We start from the raw sequence: 23,232 nt of genomic DNA on the forward strand, positions 1-23,232 counted from the left end.
TAGCTGTTCTTCAGAGGCTGGCTGGGCTTTGGTCTGCTGGTGCGAGGTGGTGGGCGATTGCCTTTACGTCACTCGTTTTTTTCTCTTTTTTCCCATCCCCTCTTAGACTGTCCTTAATCTCGACCCAAGGGTGTTTTGCTCTCTTGCTCTTCCAATTCTCCCCCCATCGCACTGGGACAGCAGATTAAGAGAAAAGCTGGTGGGTACTTAGTGCTTGCTGGGGTCAACACACCACACAGGCCCACGGGCAGTGCCTGTCCTCCTTGCCCCGCTCCTTCGCTGTCTGTGCCCAGGGCTTCCTGGAGAAGTTTCTGGGGAGAGGGAGGCAGGGAGAGACTCAGGGCAGGAAGAGGGGCAGCGGGTGTGGGCTGAGCGTCTCACAGGGTTGTCCAGGAGCTCTCCAGAGCAGTGCAGTGACCAGCAGCAAAGGCTGCAGAAAGACTCACAGCTGAGGAAGGAGAGCAGCTGAACTGCTGCGGGACACAGCCGGGCATGATCCAGAGCCTCGAATGGCAGCTGGCTGGGTAGCAACAGACCCTGTCTCTCCACACATGCTTCCACCCCTGAGAAGCAGCAGCCCAAAAGCAGGGCCAGGAAAAGGTGCTTGTGTGGTGGTAACCCCATCAAAAGAAGTGGGACTCCCAGCACTGTTCCTGGACATCAAGGGCTTTCCTCAGCATCCTGGGCAGTATGAGCAGGACCTGAGCTAGGAGATAGAGGGTAGTGAGTATCCCACTCTGCTCAGCACTCACCTGATGGCATCTAAATACAAGATGCTGCTCTAAATACAAGAAAGGTGTCATGTAAGAAAGACCTTGACCAAGTGGAATGAGTTCAGTCCAGGATGGGGAGGAGCTGTAGCACTTGGTCCAGCTTGCTGAGCGTGAAGAGAAGACCTTGGTGGGAGACCGAAGAGCAGCTTTGGAGTAGCTGTGGTGAGGTCCCCCAGAAGACAGATCCAGGCTCAACACTGTGGCAGCGTGTGGTTGGAGGACTAGAGACAATGGTCTCGTGTTGAAAGATGAGAGGTTTGGACTTGTTAGGAAGAAAATGGTTTTCACCAAGAGGAGAGTCAAGCAGTGGAACAGGTTGCCTGGGGAGGCTGTGCAGTAACCCTCCTTGGACGCTCATGGCTGACTGAGCTTGGAGCAAGGGGTTGGATCTGATGACCTCTGCAGGTCCTTTCCAACTTGATTATGCTGTGATCGTATGTTGCCAGGCCTGCCTTTTTGTGCCTCTGCCCACTGGGGATAGGGCCAGCAATGAGGAGGAGGGCTGTGAGGGCAATGAGCGTCCCGGCTGAGGAGACGGGTAGCGTGCAGGAGCTCTCCTGAATGCTCTGTGGAAGGAATCAAGATTGCAAAAAGCATTGCTGCACCGGCTAGAAGACCACAGGACCCGTGGACCTCAGCTGTTGGGACAATGTTTTCCCAAAGATGCTGTGGCAGTATGTTCCCTTACTGTTCTCATGCTTTTATTTTCCACCTGGTCTTCTCCTCACCCCGCAACTCTAAATCTCAATGCTGTGGTTAGGACCGGTTCTCCGAGGCTTTCCAGGAAAGGTATTGCCTCTGCCTTGTCAATAACACATTCATCCCCCCCCACTCCTGACTACTTGCTTCACAAGGTTGAGCTCACCAAGGAAAAAGAAAAGGTGTACACAACAAAGTTATGGTAGTGACTGAACTACCTTGGCTGATTCTATCCCAGTATACCCCACATAGGTAGAGAAGTTCAGAAAGCAGAGGGTCACCCAATGCACGACTAAGGATACTCAAAGCAAGGCTGTGTTAACAGTCAGAGCACAACCATCCCCCAAAAACCCCTCCCAGAACCACCCCTGAGCAACATCTCTCTCCCTGGCCATCTTGGGAGAGCGCCTGCAGGGGAAAGGACGAGACAAAGGCATGGTGTGGGATGCAGCAGAACTTTAATGAGTCCAAAGAGGGAAATGAGGCTGATCCGAGTGGAGGCCCCAGTGCAGGGAGAAGCAGGGGCAGGCAGCAGTCTGTGGCCCATGGCTGTGGCAGAGATCCCGCCAGGTGTCCATCGGCCTGCCCCATAGAGGGAGCAGGGCCACCAGGTCCTCCCTAGGCTGGCTTTGTGGGGCTCACAGCACAGGGGAGCACAAGAGAACAAGGACACGGGAGGCAAAGGAGGGAGTGGAAGAGGGGAAAGGCAGGCATGGGCCGTGCTTTCGGAGAGCCCAGGCTGGCCCTGTCCTTTTGCAAGGGGTGCTGGGGTTGCTCAGCCCCTGGGAAAGCAACAGCACCATGCTCCGTCCCCAGTCCGGCACCATCTCGTGGGTCCCCGGGGGCCTTCCCCAGGGCCATCGGCAGCACCTTTAGCAGGGGAGGCACCTCCTGCCGCAGTAGCGGCTGCCAAAGCCGGAGAGGCCGAAGCCCCCGGAGGAGATGGGCACTCCCTCAGAGCTGAGGATGCTGCCAACGGCGGCAGAGGTAGAAGACCCCACGGCGGTGCTCTGCGGGAAGGAGCTGAGGATGGGTCCGGGCAGGGTCACCACCACAGGAGGGGGCTCGATGACGACGGTGGAGTCCTGGCACTGCCTGACACAGGGCTCATTGCAGCTGTTGGCCAGCGGGGTCGGGCCGCAGGGCTGGCATGGCGCACATGGCAGGCACTGGTTGTAGCAGGACATGTCTTGGGGCTGGAGGTGCACCTGGGAGAGTGGGCGGGGGGAAGCAGAGCAGGGGAGATGGGTAAGGAGCAGTCTGTCACCCCAGCACGAGGGACTCAAGGCACGAACTGGGGATGAGAGCTGGAGACTGTGTAAGGAGGCCCACAGGCTTCTCCTTTCCCTCAGAAGAGCCCCGCCAAGAGTGACCAAGGCCGGGGCGATCCCCACCTACCCAAAGGTCAGGAGACACCTCAGCCAAGCCCCAGCCTCTCTCCATGTCACGCCTTCTGCCCCCTTCCCTCTCCCATGGCAAGCCGTCCCAAAACTCCACATGGGAGAAGGGGGCACGTATGGGCTGAGGAATGCCAGAGGAGGAGGAGAAGGAGGAGAAAGGGCTTCAGACTCACCTTGTTCCCAAGGAGCTGGAGGCGAGAGGAGTGGATGAGAGAGCGAGAAGGGCCTGCTTTTATACTGCTCCTGCATCACCCCAGGTGCACAGTCACTGCACGAGGGCAGTAATTTCCCAGCAGACTCACCTCCAAAGCAAAATATCCTACCTAATGGCAGAGGTTGTGTTTTGGTTTCCGTCAACGCTGCCATTACATTTCCTCATTTCTGACATGGCCACTCGGCCACGGAGGCTCCTTTCAAGTACCGGGATGAGAAGCCCAAGGATTTCCCATGCAGGAACATATCAGTACGGGCAGAAGACAAGCCCCAAGTGGAGCTGGGTTCTTCCTCACTACCTGTGGGGTGTGTTGGGGCTCGGGACAACATCTTGTTCCTCCCACTCTCCTCACAACACCATGCACTTTGGCCGCAGGCTTTGGACCCTGACCTGCATGACACACAAAGGCCTGGCCACTTTTCCAAACACACTGACCATCTTGCAAGCCCCCCAAGCTGTGGGAGTGCTGGCAAGAAGGTGAGGCTGAGGGCAATGGCCACTAGGGCTTCCTGGAGCTGCGTCCTTGGGCATAGCCCAGCGCTCAGAGCTCGTTTTCCCGGGGCCGGGATGGAACTGCCCTGGCCGCAGGGGAGTTCAGCCTTGCGCGGGACACGGACCTGCAGACAGCACACACTCCTGGCTTGGCCTCACACCAAAAGGCTGACACAGGGCCAATCCAAAATTAGAGCGTGACTCGCCATGGGTAGGGAGAGTCTATCCCAGGAAGCTTGCCTACTGAAGGCATTGCCTTGCCCTCCTGGGACGCGTCCCAGCTGCCTCCATGTCTGCAGGGCAGGGAAGTGCATGGCCTCCTTGACGTAGTCCGAGAGCTGTTCTTGTACCCAGGGCCCTTCTGAGCACATCCCCTCCCTGAGCATCCTCAGGCATGTGGCGCTGCAGGGTCCTGCCAGCCGTCACTCCCTGGGGAGCTGGAGGAACTATTCTTGCCTGCCCAACCGTGCTGATTTGTGCTTTAGGCTGAGGAGGCCTTTGGGGCGTGGGAGGGGAGGCGTGCCCTAGTGCCAGGAGAAGATGTATTGCCTGGGACCCAGGGATGAGTCCCAGCCGGTGGGGAGATGTTTTATGCAACCCTTTCTTTCCCTCTGCAGAGTCTTCAGGAGAGCTCCTCACCACAGCCTGGTCTCTTTGGCCAGGAAGATGAGGCCTGTGCATCTGCTCCCTTCCACGCTCCAAGCCTCTCTCCGTTGCTGAGCCTGCCCCCGTGGGCAGATCTGCCCAGAGGAGGTCTGTGCTCATAGCACAGTTCAGTCCCCAGTCCGTACTGATGCAAGAGGTTCTTCCTTTCCGGGTGCAGGACTTGCCATTTATCCTTCTTGCATGCCATGAGGCTCCTGTGGGCCCATTCCTCGGGCCGGTCTAGGTCCACCTGTACAGCAGCCCTGCCCTGGAGCACATCAGCTGGCTGGTACGGGTCGACTTTTCTCAGGCAGTCCTTGGTTTGATGCCCGCCCACCCACTGCTGGGGAGGCTCCCCCTCCTTCCTTCAAGTCTTTCAGAAGGCACAGCAGCCTGGGAGACCTCGTAGGTGAAGACTGAGAGAGAGAGGGCATTGACTTCCGCCAGCTTGCTCTCTGTCCACTCTTCAGGAAATCAGCTGCCCCAGTCAGCAGCGGGCCCACATTTTCCTCCATCAGTCTTCAGCTACTCTTGTAGAGGCGGATGTTGCTCTCGATGCTTTTCGCCTCTTTCTCTGGATGCCCCTTGCGAGACTCAAAGCCAGCTGAGCTTTGCTTTAATATTCTTTACTTGTCTGTGTGGCCCTTTGCTGGGCTGCGGTATGGCAGCGCCTCTCTCGTCCTAAAGGGCCACGAGGTCGACCCATTTCATGGCAGCTGTGGTCTCAGCAGTGCTGAGCAGAGAAGAGGGATCACCTTCCGCCATCTGATAGCAAGCCTCTTCCTAATGCAGCCCAGGATGCTGTTGGATGCCGTTGCTGCAAGGGCGCGGGGCTGCCTCATGGCGTCCACCAGGACCCACGTCCTCAGCTGCAAAGCTGTTTTGCAGCCCATTGGCCCCAGCCTGTAGTGATGCATGAGGTTCTTCCTCCTCCACTGCTGGACTGTGCGTAAAGAGGTTTTGGCATTTCCCTTGGCTGAACCTCATGAAATTCCTGTCTGCCCATGTCTCCACCCTCTTGACATCCCTCTGAACAGCAGCACAGCTGTCTGCCGCATCAACGCCCTCCTCCCCCAAGTGGTGTGTCATCCGCAGACTTGCTGAGGGTGTAATCCTTCCCACCCTGCAGGTCATTAAAAAAGGGGTTAAACAATACTGACCCTAGGCTGGATCCCTGCAGTGCACCAAGAGTGACTGGCCTCCGCCTGGACTTTGTGCCACTCATCACAACCCTTAGAGGCCAGCAGCCATGCCAGATTTCAGTCCCCTGCACTGCCCTCTTCCCCAGCCTGCATTCGGTCAGTTGCTCTGTAAGGGTTGTTGCAGGAGCCAGCGCCAAAAGCCTTGGTTAGATGAGATTAACAACGTTTGCTGCACTTCCCTCACCCACCGGCGCCAGGCACGTCCTCAAAGAAGGCCATGCGGTTTGTCAGGCCTGCTTTGCCCTCCATAAAGCCATGCTGACCACTCACAATCACCTTCTTGTCCTTTCATCTTGGGAAAGGGCTTCCCGGATGAGTTGCTCCATCACCGTTGCAAGAGCTCGAGGTGAGGCTGACAGGCCTGTCATTCTCCGGCTCCTCTTTCAGGCCCTTCTTGAAGGCAGGAGGCTCATTGGCTTTCTTCCAGTCCTCAGATGCGTTCTGTGACTGCTGTGACTTTCAAAGGGAGTTGAGAGCAGCCTTGTAGTGACACCAGGTCAGTCCAATCTGTTTACATGTTGCCAGACGGGATCCTCCTCTACCGTGGGTAAGTCTTCCCTGCTCCAGATGTTCCGAGGAATGTCAGGAGCCCAAATTCTGCGCAGCAAATGCTACCCAAAAAGACCAAGGCGAGGAAGTCTTTGAGTATCTCCACCTTTCCTGTATCCCCTGTCCTCAGGGAAGCTGCCCCCTTCAACGCTGGGGTTGCCTTTGCCCTGGCCTTGCTTTTGCTGCTGACCTACCTGGAAGAAGACTTTCTTGTTGCCCCTCACATGCTTTGCTGATTCAACGCCAGGTGGGCTTTGGCCTTCCTAACCCCAGCCCTGCATACTTCGACAGCCTGGCAACTGTTCTCCCCGGAGCAAAGGGCATCAAGAGGAAGACAGCTGAAAGCATTGGCAAAGCCTGGCTGCCCAGGGATGCAATGGCCAGCGACTGTTGGAGCGAGCTGAGGGAGAGGGGGGAGAGGGAAGCACGTGGCATGGCCTTAAAAAGAGGAACCCTTGGGGTCCTCTGCTGACGTGCGCAGCACGGGGCAGAGCTGGGCGTCTTCCGGCAAAGGGGGTTGCAGACAACTGCACTTCACTGCCCCAAGCCAACATCCCCTGCCTGCTCGGGACCCCTCCAGCACTTGGGCTCGTCTTCTGCCCACACTGACACGATTCTGCCTGGGATATCCTTTGGCCTCTCATCCCAGCACATGACATGATCCCGCATCGCGGACCAGGCATGTGAGAAATGAGGAAATGAAATGACAGCATTGACGGAACTAAAACACAACCTGTGCCATTGGGTAGGGTGTTTTGCTTTGGAGGTGAGCCTGCTGGAAAATTACGGCCCGCGTGCAGTGGCTGTGGGCCTGGGGTGGAGCAGGAGCAGTATAAAAGCGGGCCCTTCTCCCCACTCTCTCATCCACTCCTCTCACCTCCAGCTCCTTGGGAAGAAGGTGAGTCTGAAGCCCTTTCTTGTCTTCCTCCTCCTCCTCGTCCTCCTCCTTCTTGGGGATTTCTCTCGCGCATACCTGCCCCTTTGTTCCATGCGGGTCTCGGAGCTGCTTGTCATGGGAGAGGGAAGGGGGCAGAAGGTGTGCCATGGGTGGGCCTTGGCTGAGGTGTCTCCTGAGCTATGGGCTAGGCGGAGATCTCCCTGGGTTTGGTTGCTCACGGCGGGGCTCTTCGGAGGGGGAGGAGAAGCCCGTGGGCCTCCTTACACAGTCTCCAGCTCTCGTCTCCAGTTGGTGCCTCGGCTCCTTTGTGGTGGTGTGACAGGCTGCTCCTCACCCACCCTCAGGCTCTGCTTCCCCCCACCCTCTCTCCCAGGTGCACCTCCAGCCCCAAGACATGTCCTGCTACAACCAGTGCCTGCCATGTGCGCCATGCCAGCCCTGCGGCCCGACCCCGCTGGCCAACAGCTGCAACGAGCCCTGTGTCAGGCAGTGCCAGGACTCCACCGTCGTCATCCAGCCCTCCCCTGTGGTGGTGACCCTGCCCGGACCCATCCTCAGCTCCTTCCCGCAGAGCACCGCCGTGGGGTCCTCCACCTCTGCTGCCGTTGGCAGCATCCTCAGCTCTGAGGGAGTGCCCATCTCCTCCGGGGGCTTCGGCCTCTCCGGCTTCGGCAGCCGCTACTGCGGCAGGAGGTGCCTCCCCTGCTAAAGGTGCTGCCGATGGCCCTGGGGAAGGCCCCCGGGGACCCACGAGATGGTGCCGGACTGGGGACGGAGCATTGTGCTGTTGCTTTCCCGGGGGCTGAGCAACCCCAGCACCCCTTGCAAAAGGACAGGGCCAGCCTGGGCTCTCCGAAAGCACGGCCCATGCCTGCCTTTCCCCTCTTCCACTCCCTCCTTTGCCTCCCGTGTCCTTGTTCTCTTGTGCTCCCCTGCGCTTTGAGCCCCACAAAGCCAGCCTAGGGAGGACCTGGTGGCCCTGCTCCCTCTATGGGGCAGGCAGATGGACACCTGGCGGGATCTCTGCCACAGCCGTGGGGCACAGACTCCTCTGCTCCTGGTTCTCCCTGCACCGGGATCTCCACTCAGAGTGCCCTCGCTTCCCTCTTTGGACTCATTAAAGTTCTGCTGCATCCCAGCCCGCGCCTCTGTGTCATCCTTTCCCCTGCAGGCGCTCTCCCAAGATGGGCAGGGAGAGAGGTATTCCTCGGGGTGATTCTGGGAGGGGGGGTTTTGGGGATGGTTGTGCAGTGGTTGTTAACACCATGATTGTTAGCTGAAAGACTGTGGGCAGTCTTTTGAAAGTAGCTGTTCTTCAGAGGCTGGCTGGGCTTTGGTCTGCTGGTGCGAGGTGGTGGGCGATTGCCTTTACGTCACTCGTTTTTTTCTCTTTTTTCCCATCCCCTCTTAGACTGTCCTTAATCTCGACCCAAGGGTGTTTTGCTCTCTTGCTCTTCCAATTCTCCCCCCATCGCACTGGGACAGCAGATTAAGAGAAAAGCTGGTGGGTACTTAGTGCTTGCTGGGGTCAACACACCACACAGGCCCACGGGCAGTGCCTGTCCTCCTTGCCCCGCTCCTTCGCTGTCTGTGCCCAGGGCTTCCTGGAGAAGTTTCTGGGGAGAGGGAGGCAGGGAGAGACTCAGGGCAGGAAGAGGGGCAGCGGGTGTGGGCTGAGCGTCTCACAGGGTTGTCCAGGAGCTCTCCAGAGCAGTGCAGTGACCAGCAGCAAAGGCTGCAGAAAGACTCACAGCTGAGGAAGGAGAGCAGCTGAACTGCTGCGGGACACAGCCGGGCATGATCCAGAGCCTCGAATGGCAGCTGGCTGGGTAGCAACAGACCCTGTCTCTCCACACATGCTTCCACCCCTGAGAAGCAGCAGCCCAAAAGCAGGGCCAGGAAAAGGTGCTTGTGTGGTGGTAACCCCATCAAAAGAAGTGGGACTCCCAGCACTGTTCCTGGACATCAAGGGCTTTCCTCAGCATCCTGGGCAGTATGAGCAGGACCTGAGCTAGGAGATAGAGGGTAGTGAGTATCCCACTCTGCTCAGCACTCACCTGATGGCATCTAAATACAAGATGCTGCTCTAAATACAAGAAAGGTGTCATGTAAGAAAGACCTTGACCAAGTGGAATGAGTTCAGTCCAGGATGGGGAGGAGCTGTAGCACTTGGTCCAGCTTGCTGAGCGTGAAGAGAAGACCTTGGTGGGAGACCGAAGAGCAGCTTTGGAGTAGCTGTGGTGAGGTCCCCCAGAAGACAGATCCAGGCTCAACACTGTGGCAGCGTGTGGTTGGAGGACTAGAGACAATGGTCTCGTGTTGAAAGATGAGAGGTTTGGACTTGTTAGGAAGAAAATGGTTTTCACCAAGAGGAGAGTCAAGCAGTGGAACAGGTTGCCTGGGGAGGCTGTGCAGTAACCCTCCTTGGACGCTCATGGCTGACTGAGCTTGGAGCAAGGGGTTGGATCTGATGACCTCTGCAGGTCCTTTCCAACTTGATTATGCTGTGATCGTATGTTGCCAGGCCTGCCTTTTTGTGCCTCTGCCCACTGGGGATAGGGCCAGCAATGAGGAGGAGGGCTGTGAGGGCAATGAGCGTCCCGGCTGAGGAGACGGGTAGCGTGCAGGAGCTCTCCTGAATGCTCTGTGGAAGGAATCAAGATTGCAAAAAGCATTGCTGCACCGGCTAGAAGACCACAGGACCCGTGGACCTCAGCTGTTGGGACAATGTTTTCCCAAAGATGCTGTGGCAGTATGTTCCCTTACTGTTCTCATGCTTTTATTTTCCACCTGGTCTTCTCCTCACCCCGCAACTCTAAATCTCAATGCTGTGGTTAGGACCGGTTCTCCGAGGCTTTCCAGGAAAGGTATTGCCTCTGCCTTGTCAATAACACATTCATCCCCCCCCACTCCTGACTACTTGCTTCACAAGGTTGAGCTCACCAAGGAAAAAGAAAAGGTGTACACAACAAAGTTATGGTAGTGACTGAACTACCTTGGCTGATTCTATCCCAGTATACCCCACATAGGTAGAGAAGTTCAGAAAGCAGAGGGTCACCCAATGCACGACTAAGGATACTCAAAGCAAGGCTGTGTTAACAGTCAGAGCACAACCATCCCCCAAAAACCCCTCCCAGAACCACCCCTGAGCAACATCTCTCTCCCTGGCCATCTTGGGAGAGCGCCTGCAGGGGAAAGGACGAGACAAAGGCATGGTGTGGGATGCAGCAGAACTTTAATGAGTCCAAAGAGGGAAATGAGGCTGATCCGAGTGGAGGCCCCAGTGCAGGGAGAAGCAGGGGCAGGCAGCAGTCTGTGGCCCATGGCTGTGGCAGAGATCCCGCCAGGTGTCCATCGGCCTGCCCCATAGAGGGAGCAGGGCCACCAGGTCCTCCCTAGGCTGGCTTTGTGGGGCTCACAGCACAGGGGAGCACAAGAGAACAAGGACACGGGAGGCAAAGGAGGGAGTGGAAGAGGGGAAAGGCAGGCATGGGCCGTGCTTTCGGAGAGCCCAGGCTGGCCCTGTCCTTTTGCAAGGGGTGCTGGGGTTGCTCAGCCCCTGGGAAAGCAACAGCACCATGCTCCGTCCCCAGTCCGGCACCATCTCGTGGGTCCCCGGGGGCCTTCCCCAGGGCCATCGGCAGCACCTTTAGCAGGGGAGGCACCTCCTGCCGCAGTAGCGGCTGCCAAAGCCGGAGAGGCCGAAGCCCCCGGAGGAGATGGGCACTCCCTCAGAGCTGAGGATGCTGCCAACGGCGGCAGAGGTAGAAGACCCCACGGCGGTGCTCTGCGGGAAGGAGCTGAGGATGGGTCCGGGCAGGGTCACCACCACAGGAGGGGGCTCGATGACGACGGTGGAGTCCTGGCACTGCCTGACACAGGGCTCATTGCAGCTGTTGGCCAGCGGGGTCGGGCCGCAGGGCTGGCATGGCGCACATGGCAGGCACTGGTTGTAGCAGGACATGTCTTGGGGCTGGAGGTGCACCTGGGAGAGTGGGCGGGGGGAAGCAGAGCAGGGGAGATGGGTAAGGAGCAGTCTGTCACCCCAGCACGAGGGACTCAAGGCACGAACTGGGGATGAGAGCTGGAGACTGTGTAAGGAGGCCCACAGGCTTCTCCTTTCCCTCAGAAGAGCCCCGCCAAGAGTGACCAAGGCCGGGGCGATCCCCACCTACCCAAAGGTCAGGAGACACCTCAGCCAAGCCCCAGCCTCTCTCCATGTCACGCCTTCTGCCCCCTTCCCTCTCCCATGGCAAGCCGTCCCAAAACTCCACATGGGAGAAGGGGGCACGTATGGGCTGAGGAATGCCAGAGGAGGAGGAGAAGGAGGAGAAAGGGCTTCAGACTCACCTTGTTCCCAAGGAGCTGGAGGCGAGAGGAGTGGATGAGAGAGCGAGAAGGGCCTGCTTTTATACTGCTCCTGCATCACCCCAGGTGCACAGTCACTGCACGAGGGCAGTAATTTCCCAGCAGACTCACCTCCAAAGCAAAATATCCTACCTAATGGCAGAGGTTGTGTTTTGGTTTCCGTCAACGCTGCCATTACATTTCCTCATTTCTGACATGGCCACTCGGCCACGGAGGCTCCTTTCAAGTACCGGGATGAGAAGCCCAAGGATTTCCCATGCAGGAACATATCAGTACGGGCAGAAGACAAGCCCCAAGTGGAGCTGGGTTCTTCCTCACTACCTGTGGGGTGTGTTGGGGCTCGGGACAACATCTTGTTCCTCCCACTCTCCTCACAACACCATGCACTTTGGCCGCAGGCTTTGGACCCTGACCTGCATGACACACAAAGGCCTGGCCACTTTTCCAAACACACTGACCATCTTGCAAGCCCCCCAAGCTGTGGGAGTGCTGGCAAGAAGGTGAGGCTGAGGGCAATGGCCACTAGGGCTTCCTGGAGCTGCGTCCTTGGGCATAGCCCAGCGCTCAGAGCTCGTTTTCCCGGGGCCGGGATGGAACTGCCCTGGCCGCAGGGGAGTTCAGCCTTGCGCGGGACACGGACCTGCAGACAGCACACACTCCTGGCTTGGCCTCACACCAAAAGGCTGACACAGGGCCAATCCAAAATTAGAGCGTGACTCGCCATGGGTAGGGAGAGTCTATCCCAGGAAGCTTGCCTACTGAAGGCATTGCCTTGCCCTCCTGGGACGCGTCCCAGCTGCCTCCATGTCTGCAGGGCAGGGAAGTGCATGGCCTCCTTGACGTAGTCCGAGAGCTGTTCTTGTACCCAGGGCCCTTCTGAGCACATCCCCTCCCTGAGCATCCTCAGGCACGTGGCGCTGCAGGGTCCTGCCAGCCGTCACTCCCTGGGGAGCTGGAGGAACTATTCTTGCCTGCCCAACCGTGCTGATTTGTGCTTTAGGCTGAGGAGGCCTTTGGGGCGTGGGAGGGGAGGCGTGCCCTAGTGCCAGGAGAAGATGTATTGCCTGGGACCCAGGGATGAGTCCCAGCCGGTGGGGAGATGTTTTATGCAACCCTTTCTTTCCCTCTGCAGAGTCTTCAGGAGAGCTCCTCACCACAGCCTGGTCTCTTTGGCCAGGAAGATGAGGCCTGTGCATCTGCTCCCTTCCACGCTCCAAGCCTCTCTCCGTTGCTGAGCCTGCCCCCGTGGGCAGATCTGCCCAGAGGAGGTCTGTGCTCATAGCACAGTTCAGTCCCCAGTCCGTACTGATGCAAGAGGTTCTTCCTTTCCGGGTGCAGGACTTGCCATTTATCCTTCTTGCATGCCATGAGGCTCCTGTGGGCCCATTCCTCGGGCCCGTCTAGGTCCACCTGTACAGCAGCCCTGCCCTGGAGCACATCAGCTGGCTGGTACGGGTCGACTTTTCTCAGGCAGTCCTTGGTTTGATGCCCGCCCACCCACTGCTGGGGAGGCTCCCCCTCCTTCCTTCAAGTCTTTCAGAAGGCACAGCAGCCTGGGAGACCTCGTAGGTGAAGACTGAGAGAGAGAGGGCATTGACTTCCGCCAGCTTGCTCTCTGTCCACTCTTCAGGAAATCAGCTGCCCCAGTCAGCAGCGGGCCCACATTTTCCTCCATCAGTCTTCAGCTACTCTTGTAGAGGCGGATGTTGCTCTCGATGCTTTTCGCCTCTTTCTCTGGATGCCCCTTGCGAGACTCAAAGCCAGCTGAGCTTTGCTTTAATATTCTTTACTTGTCTGTGTGGCCCTTTGCTGGGCTGCGGTATGGCAGCGCCTCTCTCGTCCTAAAGGGCCACGAGGTCGACCCATTTCATGGCAGCTGTGGTCTCAGCAGTGCTGAGCAGAGAAGAGGGATCACCTTCCGCAATCTGATAGCAAGCCTCTTCCTAATGCAGCCCAGGATGCTGTTGGATGCCGTTGCTGCAAGGGCGCGGGGCTGCCTCATGGCGTCCACCAGGACCCACGTCCTCAGCTGCAAAGCTGTTTTGCAGCCCATTGGCCCCAGCCTGTAGTGATGCATGAGGTTCTTCCTCCTCCACTGCAGGACTGTGCGTAAAGAGGTTTTGGCATTTCCCTTGGCTGAACCTCATGAAATTCCTGTCTGCCCATGTCTCCACCCTCTTGACATCCCTCTGAACAGCAGCACAGCTGTCTGCCGCATCAACGCCCTCCTCCCCCAAGTGGTGTGTCATCCGCAGACTTGCTGAGGGTGTAATCCTTCCCACCCTGCAGGTCATTAAAAAAGGGGTTAAACAATACTGACCCTAGGCTGGATCCCTGCAGTGCACCAAGAGTGACTGGCCTCCGCCTGGACTTTGTGCCACTCATCACAACCCTTAGAGGCCAGCAGCCATGCCAGATTTCAGTCCCCTGCACTGCCCTCTTCCCCAGCCTGCATTCGGTCAGTTGCTCTGTAAGGGTTGTTGCAGGAGCCAGCGCCAAAAGCCTTGGTTAGATGAGATTAACAACGTTTGCTGCACTTCCCTCACCCACCGGCGCCAGGCACGTCCTCAAAGAAGGCCATGCGGTTTGTCAGGCCTGCTTTGCCCTCCATAAAGCCATGCTGACCACTCACAATCACCTTCTTGTCCTTTCATCTTGGGAAAGGGCTTCCCGGATGAGTTGCTCCATCACCGTTGCAAGAGCTCGAGGTGAGGCTGACAGGCCTGTCATTCTCCGGCTCCTCTTTCAGGCCCTTCTTGAAGGCAGGAGGCTCATTGGCTTTCTTCCAGTCCTCAGATGCGTTCTGTGACTGCTGTGACTTTCAAAGGGAGTTGAGAGCAGCCTTGTAGTGACACCAGGTCAGTCCAATCTGTTTACATGTTGCCAGACGGGATCCTCCTCTACCGTGGGTAAGTCTTCCCTGCCCCAGACGTTCCGAGGAATGTCAGGAGCCCAAATTCTGCGCAGCAAATGCTACCCAAAAAGACCAAGGCGAGGAAGTCTTTGAGTATCTCCACCTTTCCTGTATCCCCTGTCCTCAGGGAAGCTGCCCCCTTCAACGCTGGGGTTGCCTTTGCCCTGGCCTTGCTTTTGCTGCTGACCTACCTGGAAGAAGACTTTCTTGTTGCCCCTCACATGCTTTGCTGATTCAACGCCAGGTGGGCTTTGGCCTTCCTAACCCCAGCCCTGCATACTTCGACAGCCTGGCAACTGTTCTCCCCGGAGCAAAGGGCATCAAGAGGAAGACAGCTGAAAGCATTGGCAAAGCCTGGCTGCCCAGGGATGCAATGGCCAGCGACTGTTGGAGCGAGCTGAGGGAGAGGGGGGAGAGGGAAGCACGTGGCATGGCCTTAAAAAGAGGAACCCTTGGGGTCCTCTGCTGACGTGCGCAGCACGGGGCAGAGCTGGGCGTCTTCCGGCAAAGGGGGTTGCAGACAACTGCACTTCACTGCCCCAAGCCAACATCCCCTGCCTGCTCGGGACCCCTCCAGCACTTGGGCTCGTCTTCTGCCCACACTGACACGATTCTGCCTGGGATATCCTTTGGCCTCTCATCCCAGCACATGACATGATCCCGCATCGCGGACCAGGCATGTGAGAAATGAGGAAATGAAATGACAGCATTGACGGAACTAAAACACAACCTGTGCCATTGGGTAGGGTGTTTTGCTTTGGAGGTGAGCCTGCTGGAAAATTACTGCCCGCGTGCAGTGGCTGTGGGCCTGGGGTGGAGCAGGAGCAGTATAAAAGCGGGCCCTTCTCCCCACTCTCTCATCCACTCCTCTCACCTCCAGCTCCTTGGGAAGAAGGTGAGTCTGAAGCCCTTTCTTGTCTTCCTCCTCCTCCTCGTCCTCCTCCTTCTTGGGGATTTCTCAGCGCATACCTGCCCCTTTGTTCCATGCGGGTCTCGGAGCTGCTTGTCATGGGAGAGGGAAGGGGGCAGAAGGTGTGCCATGGGTGGGCCTTGGCTGAGGTGTCTCCTGAGCTATGGGCTAGGCGGAGATCTCCCTGGGTTTGGTTGCTCACGGCGGGGCTCTTTGGAGGGGGAGGAGAAGCCCGTGGGCCTCCTTACACAGTCTCCAGCTCTCGTCTCCAGTTGGTGCCTCGGCTCCTTTGTGGTGGTGTGACAGGCTGCTCCTCACCCACCCTCAGGCTCTGCTTCCCCCCACCCTCTCTCCCAGGTGCACCTCCAGCCCCAAGACATGTCCTGCTACAACCAGTGCCTGCCATGTGCGCCATGCCAGCCCTGCGGCCCGACCCCGCTGGCCAACAGCTGCAACGAGCCCTGTGTCAGGCAGTGCCAGGACTCCACCGTCGTCATCCAGCCCTCCCCTGTGGTGGTGACCCTGCCCGGACCCATCCTCAGCTCCTTCCCGCAGAGCACCGCCGTGGGGTCCTCCACCTCTGCTGCCGTTGGCAGCATCCTCAGCTCTGAGGGAGTGCCCATCTCCTCCGGGGGCTTCGGCCTCTCCGGCTTCGGCAGCCGCTACTGCGGCAGGAGGTGCCTCCCCTGCTAAAGGTGCTGCCGATGGCCCTGGGGAAGGCCCCCGGGGACCCACGAGATGGTGCCGGACTGGGGACGGAGCATTGTGCTGTTGCTTTCCCGGGGGCTGAGCAACCCCAGCACCCCTTGCAAAAGGACAGGGCCAGCCTGGGCTCTCCGAAAGCACGGCCCATGCCTGCCTTTCCCCTCTTCCACTCCCTTCTTTGCCTCCCGTGTCCTTGTTCTCTTGTGCTCCCCTGCGCTGTGAGCCCCACAAAGCCAGCCTAGGGAGGACCTGGTGGCCCTGCTCCCTCTATGGGGCAGGCAGATGGACACCTGGCGGGATCTCTGCCACAGCCGTGGGGCACAGACTCCTCTGCTCCTGGTTCTCCCTGCACCGGGATCTCCACTCAGAGTGCCCTCGCTTCCCTCTTTGGACTCATTAAAGTTCTGCTGCATCCCAGCCCGCGCCTCTGTGTCATCCTTTCCCCTGCAGGCGCTCTCCCAAGATGGGCAGGGAGAGAGGTATTCCTCGGGGTGATTCTGGGAGGGGGGGTTTTGGGGATGGTTGTGCAGTGGTTGTTAACACCATGATTGTTAGCTGAAAGACTGTGGGCAGTCTTTTGAAAGTAGCTGTTCTTCAGAGGCTGGCTGGGCTTTGGTCTGCTGGTGCGAGGTGGTGGGCGATTGCCTTTACGTCACTCGTTTTTTTCTCTTTTTTCCCATCCCCTCTTAGACTGTCCTTAATCTCGACCCAAGGGTGTTTTGCTCTCTTGCTCTTCCAATTCTCCCCCCATCGCACTGGGACAGCAGATTAAGAGAAAAGCTGGTGGGTACTTAGTGCTTGCTGGGGTCAACACACCACACAGGCCCACGGGCAGTGCCTGTCCTCCTTGCCCCGCTCCTTCGCTGTCTGTGCCCAGGGCTTCCTGGAGAAGTTTCTGGGGAGAGGGAGGCAGGGAGAGACTCAGGGCAGGAAGAGGGGCAGCGGGTGTGGGCTGAGCGTCTCACAGGGTTGTCCAGGAGCTCTCCAGAGCAGTGCAGTGACCAGCAGCAAAGGCTGCAGAAAGACTCACAGCTGAGGAAGGAGAGCAGCTGAACTGCTGCGGGACACAGCCGGGCATGATCCAGAGCCTCGAATGGCAGCTGGCTGGGTAGCAACAGACCCTGTCTCTCCACACATGCTTCCACCCCTGAGAAGCAGCAGCCCAAAAGCAGGGCCAGGAAAAGGTGCTTGTGTGGTGGTAACCCCATCAAAAGAAGTGGGACTCCCAGCACTGTTCCTGGACATCAAGGGCTTTCCTCAGCATCCTGGGCAGTATGAGCAGGACCTGAGCTAGGAGATAGAGGGTAGTGAGTATCCCACTCTGCTCAGCACTCACCTGATGGCATCTAAATACAAGATGCTGCTCTAAATACAAGAAAGGTGTCATGTAAGAAAGACCTTGACCAAGTGGAATGAGTTCAGTCCAGGATGGGGAGGAGCTGTAGCACTTGGTCCAGCTTGCTGAGCGTGAAGAGAAGACCTTGGTGGGAGACCGAAGAGCAGCTTTGGAGTAGCTGTGGTGAGGTCCCCCAGAAGACAGATCCAGGCTCAACACTGTGGCAGCGTGTGGTTGGAGGACTAGAGACAATGGTCTCATGTTGAAAGATGAGAGGTTTGGACTTGTTAGGAAGAAAATGGTTTTCACCAAGAGGAGAGTCAAGCAGTGGAACAGGTTGCCTGGGGAGGCTGTGCAGTAACCCTCCTTGGACGCTCATGGCTGACTGAGCTTGGAGCAAGGGGTTGGATCTGATGACCTCTGCAGGTCCTTTCCAACTTGATTATGCTGTGATCGTATGTTGCCAGGCCTGCCTTTTTGTGCCTCTGCCCACTGGGGATAGGGCCAGCAATGAGGAGGAGGGCTGTGAGGGCAATGAGCGTCCCGGCTGAGGAGACGGGTAGCGTGCAGGAGCTCTCCTGAATGCTCTGTGGAAGGAATCAAGATTGCAAAAAGCATTGCTGCACCGGCTAGAAGACCACAGGACCCGTGGACCTCAGCTGTTGGGACAATGTTTTCCCAAAGATGCTGTGGCAGTATGTTCCCTTACTGTTCTCATGCTTTTATTTTCCACCTGGTCTTCTCCTCACCCCGCAACTCTAAATCTCAATGCTGTGGTTAGGACCGGTTCTCCGAGGCTTTCCAGGAAAGGTATTGCCTCTGCCTTGTCAATAACACATTCATCCCCCCCCACTCCTGACTACTTGCTTCACAAGGTTGAGCTCACCAAGGAAAAAGAAAAGGTGTACACAACAAAGTTATGGTAGTGACTGAACTACCTTGGCTGATTCTATCCCAGTATACCCCACATAGGTAGAGAAGTTCAGAAAGCAGAGGGTCACCCAATGCACGACTAAGGATACTCAAAGCAAGGCTGTGTTAACAGTCAGAGCACAACCATCCCCCAAAAACCCCTCCCAGAACCACCCCTGAGCAACATCTCTCTCCCTGGCCATCTTGGGAGAGCGCCTGCAGGGGAAAGGACGAGACAAAGGCATGGTGTGGGATGCAGCAGAACTTTAATGAGTCCAAAGAGGGAAATGAGGCTGATCCGAGTGGAGGCCCCAGTGCAGGGAGAAGCAGGGGCAGGCAGCAGTCTGTGGCCCATGGCTGTGGCAGAGATCCCGCCAGGTGTCCATCGGCCTGCCCCATAGAGGGAGCAGGGCCACCAGGTCCTCCCTAGGCTGGCTTTGTGGGGCTCACAGCGCAGGGGAGCACAAGAGAACAAGGACACGGGAGGCAAAGGAGGGAGTGGAAGAGGGGAAAGGCAGGCATGGGCCGTGCTTTCGGAGAGCCCAGGCTGGCCCTGTCCTTTTGCAAGGGGTGCTGGGGTTGCTCAGCCCCCGGGAAAGCAACAGCACCATGCTCCGTCCCCAGTCCGGCACCATCTCGTGGGTCCCCGGGGGCCTTCCCCAGGGCCATCGGCAGCACCTTTAGCAGGGGAGGCACCTCCTGCCGCAGTAGCGGCTGCCAAAGCCGGAGAGGCCGAAGCCCCCGGAGGAGATGGGCACTCCCTCAGAGCTGAGGATGCTGCCAACGGCGGCAGAGGTAGAAGACCCCACGGCGGTGCTCTGCGGGAAGGAGCTGAGGATGGGTCCGGGCAGGGTCACCACCACAGGAGGGGGCTCGATGACGACGGTGGAGTCCTGGCACTGCCTGACACAGGGCTCATTGCAGCTGTTGGCCAGCGGGGTCGGGCCGCAGGGCTGGCATGGCGCACATGGCAGGCACTGGTTGTAGCAGGACATGTCTTGGGGCTGGAGGTGCACCTGGGAGAGTGGGCGGGGGGAAGCAGAGCAGGGGAGATGGGTAAGGAGCAGTCTGTCACCCCAGCACGAGGGACTCAAGGCACGAACTGGGGATGAGAGCTGGAGACTGTGTAAGGAGGCCCACAGGCTTCTCCTTTCCCTCAGAAGAGCCCCGCCAAGAGTGACCAAGGCCGGGGCGATCCCCACCTACCCAAAGGTCAGGAGACACCTCAGCCAAGCCCCAGCCTCTCTCCATGTCACGCCTTCTGCCCCCTTCCCTCTCCCATGGCAAGCCGTCCCAAAACTCCACATGGGAGAAGGGGGCACGTATGGGCTGAGGAATGCCAGAGGAGGAGGAGAAGGAGGAGAAAGGGCTTCAGACTCACCTTGTTCCCAAGGAGCTGGAGGCGAGAGGAGTGGATGAGAGAGCGAGAAGGGCCTGCTTTTATACTGCTCCTGCATCACCCCAGGTGCACAGTCACTGCACGAGGGCAGTAATTTCCCAGCAGACTCACCTCCAAAGCAAAATATCCTACCTAATGGCAGAGGTTGTGTTTTGGTTTCCGTCAACGCTGCCATTACATTTCCTCATTTCTGACATGGCCACTCGGCCACGGAGGCTCCTTTCAAGTACCGGGATGAGAAGCCCAAGGATTTCCCATGCAGGAACATATCAGTACGGGCAGAAGACAAGCCCCAAGTGGAGCTGGGTTCTTCCTCACTACCTGTGGGGTGTGTTGGGGCTCGGGACAACATCTTGTTCCTCCCACTCTCCTCACAACACCATGCACTTTGGCCGCAGGCTTTGGACCCTGACCTGCATGACACACAAAGGCCTGGCCACTTTTCCAAACACACTGACCATCTTGCAAGCCCCCCAAGCTGTGGGAGTGCTGGCAAGAAGGTGAGGCTGAGGGCAATGGCCACTAGGGCTTCCTGGAGCTGCGTCCTTGGGCATAGCCCAGCGCTCAGAGCTCGTTTTCCCGGGGCCGGGATGGAACTGCCCTGGCCGCAGGGGAGTTCAGCCTTGCGCGGGACACGGACCTGCAGACAGCACACACTCCTGGCTTGGCCTCACACCAAAAGGCTGACACAGGGCCAATCCAAAATTAGAGCGTGACTCGCCATGGGTAGGGAGAGTCTATCCCAGGAAGCTTGCCTACTGAAGGCATTGCCTTGCCCTCCTGGGACGCGTCCCAGCTGCCTCCATGTCTGCAGGGCAGGGAAGTGCATGGCCTCCTTGACGTAGTCCGAGAGCTGTTCTTGTACCCAGGGCCCTTCTGAGCACATCCCCTCCCTGAGCATCCTCAGGCACGTGGCGCTGCAGGGTCCTGCCAGCCGTCACTCCCTGGGGAGCTGGAGGAACTATTCTTGCCTGCCCAACCGTGCTGATTTGTGCTTCAGACTGAGGAGGCCTTTGGGGCGTGGGAGGGGAGGCGTGCCCTAGTGCCAGGAGAAGATGTATTGCCTGGGACCCAGGGATGAGTCCCAGCCGGTGGGGAGATGTTTTATGCAACCCTTTCTTTCCCTCTGCAGAGTCTTCAGGAGAGCTCCTCACCACAGCCTGGTCTCTTTGGCCAGGAAGATGAGGCCTGTGCATCTGCTCCCTTCCACGCTCCAAGCCTCTCTCCGTTGCTGAGCCTGCCCCCGTGGGCAGATCTGCCCAGAGGAGGTCTGTGCTCATAGCACAGTTCAGTCCCCAGTCCGTACTGATGCAAGAGGTTCTTCCTTTCCGGGTGCAGGACTTGCCATTTATCCTTCTTGCATGCCATGAGGCTCCTGTGGGCCCATTCCTCGGGCCCGTCTAGGTCCACCTGTACAGCAGCCCTGCCCTGGAGCACATCAGCTGGCTGGTACGGGTCGACTTTTCTCAGGCAGTCCTTGGCTTGATGCCCACCCACTGCTGGGGAGGCTCCCCCTCCTTCCTTCAAGTCTTTCAGAAGGCACAGCAGCCTGGGAGACCTCGTAGGTGAAGACTGAGAGAGAGAGGGCATTGACTTCCGCCAACTTGCTCTCTGTCCACTCTTCAGGAAATCAGCTGCCCCAGTCAGCAGCAGGCCCACATTTTCCTCCATCAGTCTTCAGCTACTCTTGTAGAGGCGGATGTTGCTCTCGATGCTTTTCGCCTCTTTCTCTGGATGCCCCTTGCGAGACTCAAAGCCAGCTGAGCTTTGCTTTAATATTCTTTACTTGTCTGTGTGGCCCTTTGCTGGGCTGCGGTATGGCAGCGCCTCTCTCGTCCTAAAGGGCCACGAGGTCGACCCATTTCATGGCAGCTGTGGTCTCAGCAGTGCTGAGCAGAGAAGAGGGATCACCTTCCGCAATCTGATAGCAAGCCTCTTCCTAATGCAGCCCAGGATGCTGTTGGATGCCGTTGCTGCAAGGGCGCGGGGCTGCCTCATGGCGTCCACCAGGACCCACGTCCTCAGCTGCAAAGCTGTTTTGCAGCCCATTGGCCCCAGCCTGTAGTGATGCATGAGGTTCTTCCTCCTCCACTGCAGGACTGTGCGTAAAGAGGTTTTGGCATTTCCCTTGGCTGAACCTCATGAAATTCCTGTCTGCCCATGTCTCCACCCTCTTGACATCCCTCTGAACAGCAGCACAGCTGTCTGCCGCATCAACGCCCTCCTCCCCCAAGTGGTGTGTCATCCGCAGACTTGCTGAGGGTGTAATCCTTCCCACCCTGCAGGTCATTAAAAAAGGGGTTAAACAATACTGACCCTAGGCTGGATCCCTGCAGTGCACCAAGAGTGACTGGCCTCCGCCTGGACTTTGTGCCACTCATCACAACCCTTAGAGGCCAGCAGCCATGCCAGATTTCAGTCCCCTGCACTGCCCTCTTCCCCAGCCTGCATTCGGTCAGTTGCTCTGTAAGGGTTGTTGCAGGAGCCAGCGCCAAAAGCCTTGGTTAGATGAGATTAACAACGTTTGCTGCACTTCCCTCACCCACCGGCGCCAGGCACGTCCTCAAAGAAGGCCATGCGGTTTGTCAGGCCTGCTTTGCCCTCCATAAAGCCATGCTGACCACTCACAATCACCTTCTTGTCCTTTCATCTTGGGAAAGGGCTTCCCGGATGAGTTGCTCCATCACCGTTGCAAGAGCTCGAGGTGAGGCTGACAGGCCTGTCATTCTCCGGCTCCTCTTTCAGGCCCTTCTTGAAGACAGGAGGCTCATTGGCTTTCTTCCAGTCCTCAGATGCGTTCTGTGACTGCTGTGACTTTCAAAGGGAGTTGAGAGCAGCCTTGTAGTGACACCAGGTCAGTCCAATCTGTTTACATGTTGCCAGACGGGATCCTCCTCTACCGTGGGTAAGTCTTCCCTGCCCCAGACGTTCCGAGGAATGTCAGGAGCCCAAATTCTGCGCAGCAAATGCTACCCAAAAAGACCAAGGCGAGGAAGTCTTTGAGTATCTCCACCTTTCCTGTATCCCCTGTCCTCAGGGAAGCTGCCCCCTTCAACGCTGGGGTTGCCTTTGCCCTGGCCTTGCTTTTGCTGCTGACCTACCTGGAAGAAGACTTTCTTGTTGCCCCTCACATGCTTTGCTGATTCAACGCCAGGTGGGCTTTGGCCTTCCTAACCCCAGCCCTGCATACTTCGACAGCCTGGCAACTGTTCTCCCCGGAGCAAAGGGCATCAAGAGGAAGACAGCTGAAAGCATTGGCAAAGCCTGGCTGCCCAGGGATGCAATGGCCAGCGACTGTTGGAGCGAGCTGAGGGAGAGGGAGGAGAGGGAAGCACGTGGCATGGCCTTAAAAAGAGGAACCCTTGGGGTCCTCTGCTGACGTGCGCAGCACGGGGCAGAGCTGGGCGTCTTCCGGCAAAGGGGGTTGCAGACAACTGCACTTCACTGCCCCAAGCCAACATCCCCTGCCTGCTCGGGACCCCTCCAGCACTTGGGCTCGTCTTCTGCCCACACTGACACGATTCTGCCTGGGATATCCTTTGGCCTCTCATCCCAGCACATGACATGATCCCGCATCGCGGACCAGGCATGTGAGAAATGAGGAAATGAAATGACAGCATTGACGGAACTAAAACACAACCTGTGCCATTGGGTAGGGTGTTTTGCTTTGGAGGTGAGCCTGCTGGAAAATTACTGCCCGCGTGCAGTGGCTGTGGGCCTGGGGTGGAGCAGGAGCAGTATAAAAGCGGGCCCTTCTCCCCACTCTCTCATCCACTCCCCTCACCTCCAGCTCCTTGGGAAGAAGGTGAGTCTGAA

The sequence above is a fragment of the Mycteria americana genome, chromosome 22 (assembly GCF_035582795.1).
Source record: "Mycteria americana isolate JAX WOST 10 ecotype Jacksonville Zoo and Gardens chromosome 22, USCA_MyAme_1.0, whole genome shotgun sequence".
Lineage (NCBI taxonomy): Eukaryota > Metazoa > Chordata > Aves > Ciconiiformes > Ciconiidae > Mycteria > Mycteria americana.